This window comes from Ranitomeya imitator, chromosome 5 (genome assembly GCF_032444005.1).
Source record: "Ranitomeya imitator isolate aRanImi1 chromosome 5, aRanImi1.pri, whole genome shotgun sequence".
Lineage (NCBI taxonomy): Eukaryota > Metazoa > Chordata > Amphibia > Anura > Dendrobatidae > Ranitomeya > Ranitomeya imitator.
Window position 1 is genome coordinate 661,362,403 of NC_091286.1, and position 11,259 is coordinate 661,373,661.

Genomic DNA, 11,259 nt, shown 5'->3' on the forward strand with positions numbered 1-11,259 from the left:
CTGGTGAAAATCCACAGGAGACTCAATAAATTATATGCGGTTTTTAATATCTATGTGTTTCAAAGTCCACCGTTATATCCTGATTAAGATGTTGGTGAACTTTGAAACATGTTAATGTTAGGTCCTAGGGAAAACCTGGCTTTCACCAGGCTTTGGTCTTATGCAGGACTGCCTGGCTTATTTCCGGGGGACTGGCTTCTGTCTGGCAGAGTGATCTAGCATATTGTCCAAATCCAGGATGTCAAAATCGAGAATCGGTAAGGTAGTCAAACATGTTCCTCTATGATGAGGAACATGTTTGTGCTTTGGACATCCTATGGGCAGGTCTCTCCTTGGTTTCTCTGGTCTAGAGTAGGAAGATAAGACCTCTGCCTATAGTTCCACCCTGGAGCACAAACAGTCTTTCTATGATGAGGAGTATGTTTGTGCTTCGGGGCGGCCTGTGGGCAGGTTTCTCCATTATTTCTCTGGCTTTGAGCAGGAAGATAAGACCTCTGCCTACAGTCCCACCTCGTAGCACAAACAGTCTGTTTCTATGATGAGGAACATGGTTGTGCTTCGGGACGTCCTATGGACAGGTCTCAATGATTTCTCTGGCTTTGAGCAAGAAGATGAGACCTCTGCCTACAGTCCCACCTCGTAGCACAAACAGTCTGTTTCTATGATGAGGAACATGGTTGTGCTTCGGGATGTCCTGTGGACAGGTCTCTCCATGATTTCTCTGGCTTTGAGCAGGAAGATAAGACCTCTGCCTACAGTCTCGCCCCGGACCGTAAGCAAGTCATGAACTGAAAACTTCTGACGCTGATTACACAACAACTAGAAGATGGATTTCTTCACCTCCAGGTATAATTTTAATCAGCATAACTGCAGCAACCTGACACTGTAGATTATTTAGCAAAATCCTGCTATCGGGTTCGCTTTAAAAGGCCATCTATTCAAGTAATGGAGAAGATTGGAGATATCAAATTTTGGAACATAATGTGATAGATCTGAGGTCTGTATATTATAAGCTAATAGCCCTTTTTGCTTCATTTTACATAGTTTTCAAAGATTTATTGCCTAAACTAAAAGCTAGGTGTGAGGTAGGGTTATCTTGTATCCAAGTATAATAGCATACTGTATGTAGCTTACTCTAAGTAAATGGTTGACCGGCGTACCATTGACTTGGCGTCAACCATAACTCCTCACCCATCAATAAATTATGGCTTCAAAATACCAAGAGCTGCTGACATTGGGAACAGGCCTGTAGTTTACCAGGAAAACAGAACTGTTAAGTCTTAGATTCCTACGATGGAGAAAATAAAAATAAAAAAAAATTGAAAAACTGCACATTTCTCATTAGTCGCCACAACATACATGATGTGTGTGTACCCAAGGAAGCATGAAAAACCTCAACCAATATAACATGGGCAAATTAATTAGAAGCCGTGCAGAACAGAGCCGGTTCCTAGCGACTGATGTGGTCGACCTGCAATGTTCTGAGACCGACATGGACGACTTGAATAAATTTGTCATTGCCCGGTGACAGAAGGTGTAACAAGCTACAGCCTAAAAAAAGCAAGGAAAACATTAATATTGGGCTAATCCTGGTGTCCAAAACAAATGCGTGCTGTGTTAGTTTATTCCTGATCCATCCCTCCCAATGTTTGGGCTTTACGCGAGAGCCAAGAACGACTACTAAAAATATTTCACTTGCTGAACGTGGATATTGTGCAGCCAAATTGGTAGTGACATTGTTGGCCGTTTAGGCATTAATAAAGGGATTTTTTTTAAAGACCTGGTGTTCAGACAAAAGCAGAGGGTGGGATTTGAAGCATTAGGGGTTTAAATTACACTAATAACATTTAGGATATATGACCCGAGAGGGGAAAAATTAGTGACTGACAAAGCTGGGTGACTTTATGAAACCATTAAATATTTGTCAAAACAACCTGGAGTTGGCCGTGGTATGTGGAGTGGATGATTACTGGTAGTTCCCTATTTTTCTAACACCTCGTTGTGGCAGAGGAGAAGGTTACATTCTTGGCCAAACTGAATGTCACAGGAGAAATGTTGTTTTAGTTGTGTTAATAGGACTAGAAGAAATTATTTAAAGGGATTGTCTAGTTTGCAAAAAAAAAAAAGTCATCAGTTTAGTAAGGTCGGTGGTAATAGGGGTGAATGTTGTGAATTCTGCTCTTGGGTTCCCTCCAGTGGTTGTTGGTGGGAATGCAGTTGTCTCTGACTCGCAGTCCTGGCCAGGTGTATCGGATAATTACAATTCTGACTGGGATATTTAGGTGTGCAGGATCCTTTAGCCCTTGCCAGTTGTCAATGTTCCTTGTGAAGTGTTGGATCTCTTTCTGGCTTCTCCTGCTTGCTGCCAAATTCAGCAAAGATAAGTGTTTTGTTTTTGTATCTGTGGCACACAGCTGTGTGCTTGTTTCAGTTTATTCCTGCTCTGTTTGTAGGATTCACTGGAGTTGCAGATATACGCTCCTACATCTTTAGTTAGATGTAGGAAGTTTTTGTATATTCTGCTGTGGATTTTTTGAAGGGTTTTAATACTGACCGCACAGAACTCTGTCCTATCCTGTCCTATTTTAGCTAGAGTGGCCTCCTGTGCTAAATCCTGTTTTTCTGCCTGTGTATGTTTTTTCCTCTCCGACTCACCGCCAATATTTGTGGGGGGCTGTCTATCCTTTGGGGATTTTCTCTGAGGCAAGATAGTATTCCGATTTCCATCTTTAGGGGTATTTAGTCCTCCGGCTGTGGCGAGGTGTCTAGGTGTGTTAGGTACACTCCACGGCTACTTCTAGTTGCGGTGTTAAGTTCAGGTTTGCGGTCAGTATAGTGGCCACTTTCTCCAGTGAAAATTCTCATGCAGCTCCAAGGTCACCGGATCATAACAGGTGACCAATTCAAGTTCATCATAGGTGTACGGGACCAAACGTGACTGCGCATTTAAAAAAAACGTGTAATTCTATAATTTCTCCTGTGGAGGCACTACAGGGAAATTGAGCACTTAATTCTAGGTCCTTCCAGAGTTGATAGGGTTCGCAGCAGCTGGATGACCAGTGAGTAGCTTATTTTGTGAAGACCAGTCTTAACAAAAAAAAAAAAAGTATAGGATAAAAAAATTAACAGTTCCGTTAAAAAAGGAAGCAGTTACTGAATCTTGTTGTGATCCAATTTATAATCATAAGAATGAAAATAAAGTGATCACATTCAGGACCCATTCATTGTAAAATGTCTTCTGACATCTTCCATTTGCCACTATTATAGCGGCGATCCATATTTTAGCCAGAACAAAACACATAGGGGTTGATTGGTTCAGGCTGACATTGTGCATGTCAATCTTCGTGAATACGATGCACCAGATTCATTAGGAAGCCCGCACCACTTCATCACTTCGGCACATCTTCTCGGTGGCATGCGTCTGCATGAGCCAGAAATGCTTCTCCAGCCCTTGACTGGCCTCATTTTTGGCTTACAGAATTTGATTTAAAGATGCTAAAAGTTACAAAATTTTCACTCCGCTCCATGTCTTTTTAAAGCATTTTCCACCACTCCTGTGGCATAAAAGATTTGATGAATTGGCCCTGTAGTTTGCACATCTTTTATGTCCAGCAAAAAAAAGTAGGTTGCAAACACTTTTTTTTAAATACCGTATATATATATATATATATATATATATATATATATATATATATATATTGAAGTCCATGGTTACCTATAGTGATAAGCGAGTGTACTCGTAGCTCGGGTGACCTCCGAGTATTTATGACTGCTCGGAGAATTAGTTTTCATCATGGCAGCTGAATGTAAATCATTTACAGCTAGTAGCCAGCCTGAGTACATGTGGGGGTTGCCTGGTTGCTAGGGAATCCCCACATGTAATCAAGCAGGCTAGTAGCTGTAAATCATTCAGCTGCTGCGATGAAAACTAAATCTCCAAACAGTCATAAATACTTGGAGGTCATCCGAGCGTACTCAGGAAAACCCGAGCAAAGAGTAAACTCACTCATCACTAGTTACCTGCTATGTTATCCATCAAAGTTTCTTATCACCGCGCATGCCAAGAAACCTAGAGGTTTTCAAAGACTAGTAATAACAGATCCATTACAAACGGACCAAAAATGGGTGCAGTCTTATCATTACAAAATTGCAGTGAAAGGTAACACAGGATTCACCGTTCACAATAGATGTCACAGCTCACCTCCTCCTCCTGTACAATCACTGATAACACTTCTATATACAGTAGATAACACAGGATCCACCATTCACAATAGGTGGTGTCACAGTTCACCTCCCCCTATACAATGACTAATTACACCTCTATATACAGTAGATCACACAGGATCTACCATTCACAAATGTTGATGTCACAGCTCACCTCCCTGCTTTACAATGACTGATACCACCTCTATATACAGTAGATCACACAGGATCCACCATTCACAATACACTATGTCACAGCTCACCTCATCCTCATGTACAATGACTGATAACACCTCTATATACAGTAGATAACACAGGATCCACCATTCACAATAGTTTATATCACAGCTCACCTCCTCCTCCTGTACAATGACTGACAACACCTCTATATACAGTAGATAACACAGGATCCACCATTCACAATAGGTGATGTCACAGCTCACCTCCTCCTCCTGTATAATGACTGACAACTCCTCTGTATACAGTAGATAACACAGGATCCACCATTCACAATAGGTGATGTCACAGCTCACCTCCTCCCTCTGTTCAATGACTAATAACACCTTTATATACAGATCACACAGGATCCGCCATTTACAATAGGTGATGTCACAGCTCACCTCCTCCTCCTGTACAATGACTGATAATACCTCTATATACAGTAAATAACATTGGATCCACCATTCACAATATGTGATGTCACAGCTCACCTTCTCCTGTACAATGACTGATAACACCTCTATGTACAGTAGATAAAACAGGAACACAGGATACACCATTCACAATAGGTGATGTCACAGCTCACCTCCTGTACAATGACTGATAACCCCTCTATATTTAGAAAATAACACAGGATCCACCATTCACAGTAGGTGATGTGACAGCTCACCTCTTCCCCCTCCTTTCACAATTACCTTTTCCCAGATTTTAGAATGTTCAGATTTCCATACAAATAGGGTCTGACTCATCGAATTACCACTAATGTCCATGTGACTACCTGTAAGTAGAAGTCTAGTATTGGCCTGTATAATAACAGAAAATATATATATATTTTTTTAAAGTACTGTATATATAACATAAAAACATGATTTAAACAGTGTCGTTATTCAATTAAGTAGAAGAATGGTGTGCACTCAGGTCAGGGACAATGAGGTGCTGGTAAACTGACCGTATGGTCAAGTCAATCACAGAAGAAAATTACCGCACAATCAATACTGGTCTAATGCAAAAAAGGTGTATGTCAATTTTATTCAACACAAAATTAGTAGTTGCCACATTGGAAAAAGTAGACAATGAACCCGACGTTTCGACCCTCCCGGGTCTTATTCATGGGGTTACTCTAGTTCTTAGATATCTAAGCATATAGGTGGCAGTGGTGGAGGAAGAGCAAGCGATCCCTGTAAGTCGTCCTGTGGGGGGTCCTATAGGAGGTCAGCGGCGCATCCTCAAGCTTCCCTCCAGGACTATACAGCAAGGCGCGGGATGCGCCGCTGACCTCCTATAGGACCCCCCACAGGACGACTTACAGGCCCACTGGAAACAATGCGGCCCTTCCTAAATTAGGCTTCCTTCTACTTGGTACATCAGCCCTTACTGGCCCCACCATCAGGTTATACCCTAAGCTTAAGGGATCGCTTGCTCTTCCTCTACAACTGCCACCTATATGCTTAGATATCTAAGGACTAGAGTAACCCCATGAATAAGACCCGGGAGGGTCGAAACGTCGGGTTCATTGTCTACTTTTTCCAATGTGGCAACTACTAATTTTGTGTTGAATAAAATTGGCATACACCTTTTTTGCATTAGACCAGTATTGAGTGTGCAGTAATTTTCTTCTGTCGTTTTTCAATTACACATTCCCTTTAATTGGATTGTCTGGGAATTAAATAAATAAATAATAACCTAAAAAGAGTATGGCATGCCAGTGATTGGCTGCAGTGGTCCTGTGGATGTAAGTGACCCGGAATGTCGGGGTGTACTGGATGGGTTCTAGAGCATTGTGGGGATATTAGCCGGTGATTTGTGGTTGATCACATCCAACCCTCGATCGTCTGTCTTCACTTCCAGTACTCTATGGAGGAGCGGTTGGAGACGATAACGGGAACCACTGGCTGATGCTGGGGCCGAGGTGTCAAACATTTGTCCTCGTCGCCTTCTCCAGAGTTTAATTTCATTTTAATTTATTCTCTTGCGGATTCTTCAGAATATCGCCATCCATACTCGACCCAACTGTGCCCTTACCTGCCTCTGCCATCTATTGGCTTTTGCCCGTTTCTTTGTTTTTCTTGCCTTTTCTCTCACCTCATTTTGTCTGTTTTCATTTTTCTTTGCTCCGGGCTTAAAACAAGTAGACCGATCGCTTTCCGAGCCCGTTGCCTTACACATCCTAAATTACAAGCAGCGGGAAAAACCCGTGATAATATACTTACACATGCAAAACGTTGTTCTCGACAGCTAGAATAATATTTTGAATTTTTCTTTTTCTTTTTTTGTTTTTGGGGGCTGATTTTTGCAAGGACTGCAGAAACTAAAAGGATTATTGTGCTTTTCATCATCTTTTATACTGCAGACTTGGTCGGGAAAAGGGTGAGTTTTTTAGGTGGTTTCTGCTCGTATTGTTTATTTGGTTATTGTACTCATCTTATTTTGCATTGCTGGTGTTTTTTGACGCCTTTTAGTTGTTTTTGAGTATTTTATATTCAGATGACGAAAGAAAAACAGGATACAAATACCGGGGCCGTAAAGTCCAGTTTATTAGACCGGACACCTATCGTTTGAGCAGAAAATGTTCTTGTTTTTAGGACTTTGTGCAACCTGTTTACACCAAACATCTGCCCCGCGTCCTAGGATGGCACTTTGTATAGAACGTCTCGGAACGTTGTGTTCACGGAGATCATAGGGAGATGATCTAGGGTTATTTCACTCATGGCAGTGTCAATTTATGGCTTTCACTTGTAGAGTAGCATAATCTAATATGCTACAATAAATGTCACAATTTACGTGATTTATGGAATGATGCCTGCAAACTCTTAAAATCTTGGAGGAGAAGCGACAAATAAGAGAAGAGATACAGAAAAAATAATTTACTGTAAAGTGAGCTCTCGTAGGGATTGTCCGGGATCAGAAACCGAGAGCTGTTCTTTCCTTACAAACAGCACCACTCAAGTCCAGAGGCTGAGCCTGGTATTGCACCTTAGTCTAATTCATTTGAATTGGAGTATTAAAAATAAGCCAATCTTTGTATAAGTTTTGTTGTTTGCCCATGTTGTTTTATTTAGAATCTCTACCTAAAGTCTATAAAAAAAAGAAATGTTGGTAATGATATGAATACAATTTCATAGACGTAAAAGAACCAGATGCAAAATGGAAGCCAATTTGATTAGTGATGAGCGAATATACTCGTTGCTCGGGTTTTTCCCTGCATGCTCGGGTGTCCTCCGAGTATTTGTTAGTGCTCGGAGATTTAGTTTTCATGCTGAATGATTTACAACTACTAGCCAGGCTGAGTACATGTGGGGGTTGCTAGGTAATCGAATAGTGGCACAATACACGGCCGCTAAGGGGCCAGTGAGTAAAAGGGGCCTGGCGCCACCCTCTTGTTTTACACATTCAACTTGATGCCGATACATTTGAAACCAGTGATGAAAGACAGAGCGTCATCTCTCTCCCATTATTCTGCCTCTGACTCAGCAGCGTGTGCCAGCAGTGGAGCTGATCCGATACGCTGCAGAAGCCAGAGCAGCGGGGGAATGAGGAGAGGTAAGTAGTGTGTGCGGGAGGGGCTGCACTGTATTGTGTGTGTGTGTGGGGGGGCTGCACTATACTGTGGGAGGGATGAGCTGCACTATATTGTGTGTGGTTGCTGCATTATACTGTGTGTGGGGGGCTGCACTATACTGTGTGTGTGGGGAGGCTGTGCTGTATTGTCTGTGTGGGAGGAGCTGCACTATACAGTGTGTGGGGGCTGCACTATACCGTGTGTGTGTGGGGGTGCTGCATTATACCGTGTGGGTGGGGGGAGCTGCCCTATACTGTGTGGAGGGGCTGCATTATACTGTATGTGGGGGGGGGGCTGCAGTATACTCTATCAAGGACCATGGGGAGTATGTTATACTACAAGTGCATCTCACAAAATTAGAATATCATCAAAAAGTGAAACTCATCTACTACATAATTTTCTAAGGGTCACTTCCGTCTTTCTGTCTGTCATGGAAATCCAAGTCGCTGATTGGTCGCGGCAAAACGGGCACAGTCTGGAAAAAAATGGCCGCTCCTTACTCCCCACAGTCAGTGCCCAGCGCCCGCATACTCCCCTCCAGTCACCACTCACACAGGGTTAATGCCGGCGGTAACGGACCGCGTTATGCCGCGGGTAACGCACTCCGTAACCGCTGCTATTAACCCTGTGTGTCCCCAACTTTTTACTATTGATGCTGCCTATGCGGCATCAATAGTAAAAAAATGTAATGTTAAAAATAATGAAAAAAACAAAAACCTGCTATACTCACACTCCGTAGTCCGCCGAGCCGCTCGCGCCGGCCGCCATCTTCCGTTCCCGGCGATGCATTGCGAAATTACCCAGAAGACTTAGTGATCTCGTGAGACCGTTAATTCATTTGGGTAATTTCGCAATGCATCCTGAGAATGGAAGATGGCGGCAGCCGCACGCGTATCGCCGGAGCTTCGGTGGATCCCAGGGGTGAGTATATAACTATTTTTTATTTTAATTATTTTTTAACAGGGATATGGTGCCCACACTGCTGTATACTACGTGGGCTGTGTTAGATACCGTGTGGCTGCTATATACTACATAGGCAGTGTTATATACTATGTGGGCTGTGTGATATACTCCGTGGGCTGTGCTATATACTGCGTAGGCTGTGCTATATATTACGTGGCCAGTGTTATATACTGCATGGGCTGTGCTATATATTACGTGGCCACTGTTATATACTGCGTGGGCTGTGCTATATATTACGTGGCCACTGTTATATACTGCGTGGGCAGTGTTATATACTACGTGGCTGCTATATACTGCGTAGGCTGTGCTATATATTACGTGGCCAGTGTTATATACTGCATGGGCTGTGCTATATATTACGTGGCCACTGTTATATACTGCGTGGGTAGCGTTATATACTATGTGGCTGCTATATACTGCGTGGGCTGTGTTATATAGTACGTGGATGTGTTATATACTGCGTGGCCACTGTTATATATTGCGTGGCCTGTATTAACGCATTGGGTATTCTACAATATGTATGTATGTATATAGCAGCCACATAGTATATAGCAAAGGCCACGTAGTATTTGTCTGCTATATACTACATGGCTCCTATATACTATGTGGCCTGTGCTATATACTATGTGGCTGCTGTATACATACATAAATACATATTCTAGAATACCTGATGCATTAGAATCGGACCACCATCTAGTATATTATATAGAGTCATTACACACACAGTGATCTGTTTCATGTGTTTATTTCTGTTAATGTTGATGATTATGGCTTACAGCCAATGAAAACCCAAAAGTCATTATCTCAATAAATTAGAATACTTTAGAACACCAGCTTGAAAAATGATTTTAACATCTGAAATATTGTCCTATTGAAATGTATGCTCAGTACATGCACTCAGTACTTGGTCCTTTTGCATCAATTACTGCATCAATGTGGCGTGGCATGGAGGCGATCAGCCTGTGGTATTGCTGAGGGGTTATGGAAGCCCAGGTTGCTTTGATAGCAGCCTTCAGCTCGTCTGCATTGTTGGCTCTGGTGTCTCTCATCTTCCTCCTGACAATACTCCATAGATTCTCTATGGGGTTAAGGTCAGACGAGTTTGCTGCCAATCAAGCGCAGTGTTACTGTTGTTTGTAAACCAGATATTGGTACTTTTGGCAGCGTGGACAGGGGCCAAGTCCTACTGGAGAATGACATTTCCATCTCCAAAAAGCTTGTCGGCAGAGGGAAGCATGAAGTGCTCTAACATTTCCTGGTAGACGGCTGCGCTGACTTTGGTCTTGATAAAGCACAGTGGACCTACACCAGCAGATGACATGGCTCCCCAAACCATCACTGTGGAAACTTCACACTAGACCTCAAGCAGCTTGGATTGTGGCCTCCACTCTTCCTCCAGACTCTGGGACCTTGATCTCCAAGGTCTAGTGTGAAGTATCCACAATCAATGATGGTTTCAAATTTTATTTTGAATGGGACGAAAGGGGGAGTGATATGAACTTTAATTATTTTTTAAATATTTTTAAAGACATATTTATTTACTTTAGGCATGCTTCAATTGTTTCCATGGGAGACTAGAAGCTGCCATAACCCAATCGCCTCTGCTACATACAGGCGATGATCAGATCGCCTGTGTGAAGCAGATTTGCTCACTTGCTATGAGCGCTGACGGGGGTCACAGATGGGCGGATTTCTGGCGTGCTTGTAGGAATCGCGTGTTAAATATCGCTATCAGAGTCTGACAGTGGCATTTTAACGGGCTAACAGCCGCGGGTGGATAGCGATTCCTCCCGTGACTGTTAGCGGCACAAGTCAGCTGTTCAAAACCGCTGACCTGTGCTGGAAAAGATGATGGCTCAGCGCCTGAGCCCACAACGAAGGGAGGGAGTCCCACATCAGTGTGCTATTACGCCTGATGTAGGAAAGGGGTTAACATAATGTATTGGGCATTTTGCAATGCTACCATTGTGCTACCCGATCTGTATGCCTTTGTTTTGTTTTTTTCTCCTTCCCCCCTTTTTTTTTTTTTTTTTTTAGTTTCTTCTTTTTTTCTGTTTTTTTTTTTTTTTGTTTTTTTCCTCTCTCATTCTATGGCTTCTCTTTGTGTATAAATGTAATATACCTCCTGTACTCGGTCAAAAAGGCCATAATTGTGCAAAGTGATGATAATCGAATGTGCTAGAATAAGGTGTTATCTGAGCATGCTCTGATGCTAACCAAGTGACTTTGGTGCCGGTTTTAGTTCCCCTGCATGCACTTTTTGGCTGTCGAACAGCCGTGAGACATGCAGCTGCGGGGATTCGAACATATATTTC

General features: G+C 42.6%; 1 protein-coding gene across 4 annotated transcripts in view; it reads left to right on the forward strand.

Moving 5' to 3' along the window:
- Nucleotides 1–11,259, forward strand: part of SUPT3H (SPT3 homolog, SAGA and STAGA complex component) — a 634,212-nt gene that overhangs the window by 296,031 nt on the left and 326,922 nt on the right. The gene's annotated exons all lie outside the window — the stretch shown is intronic.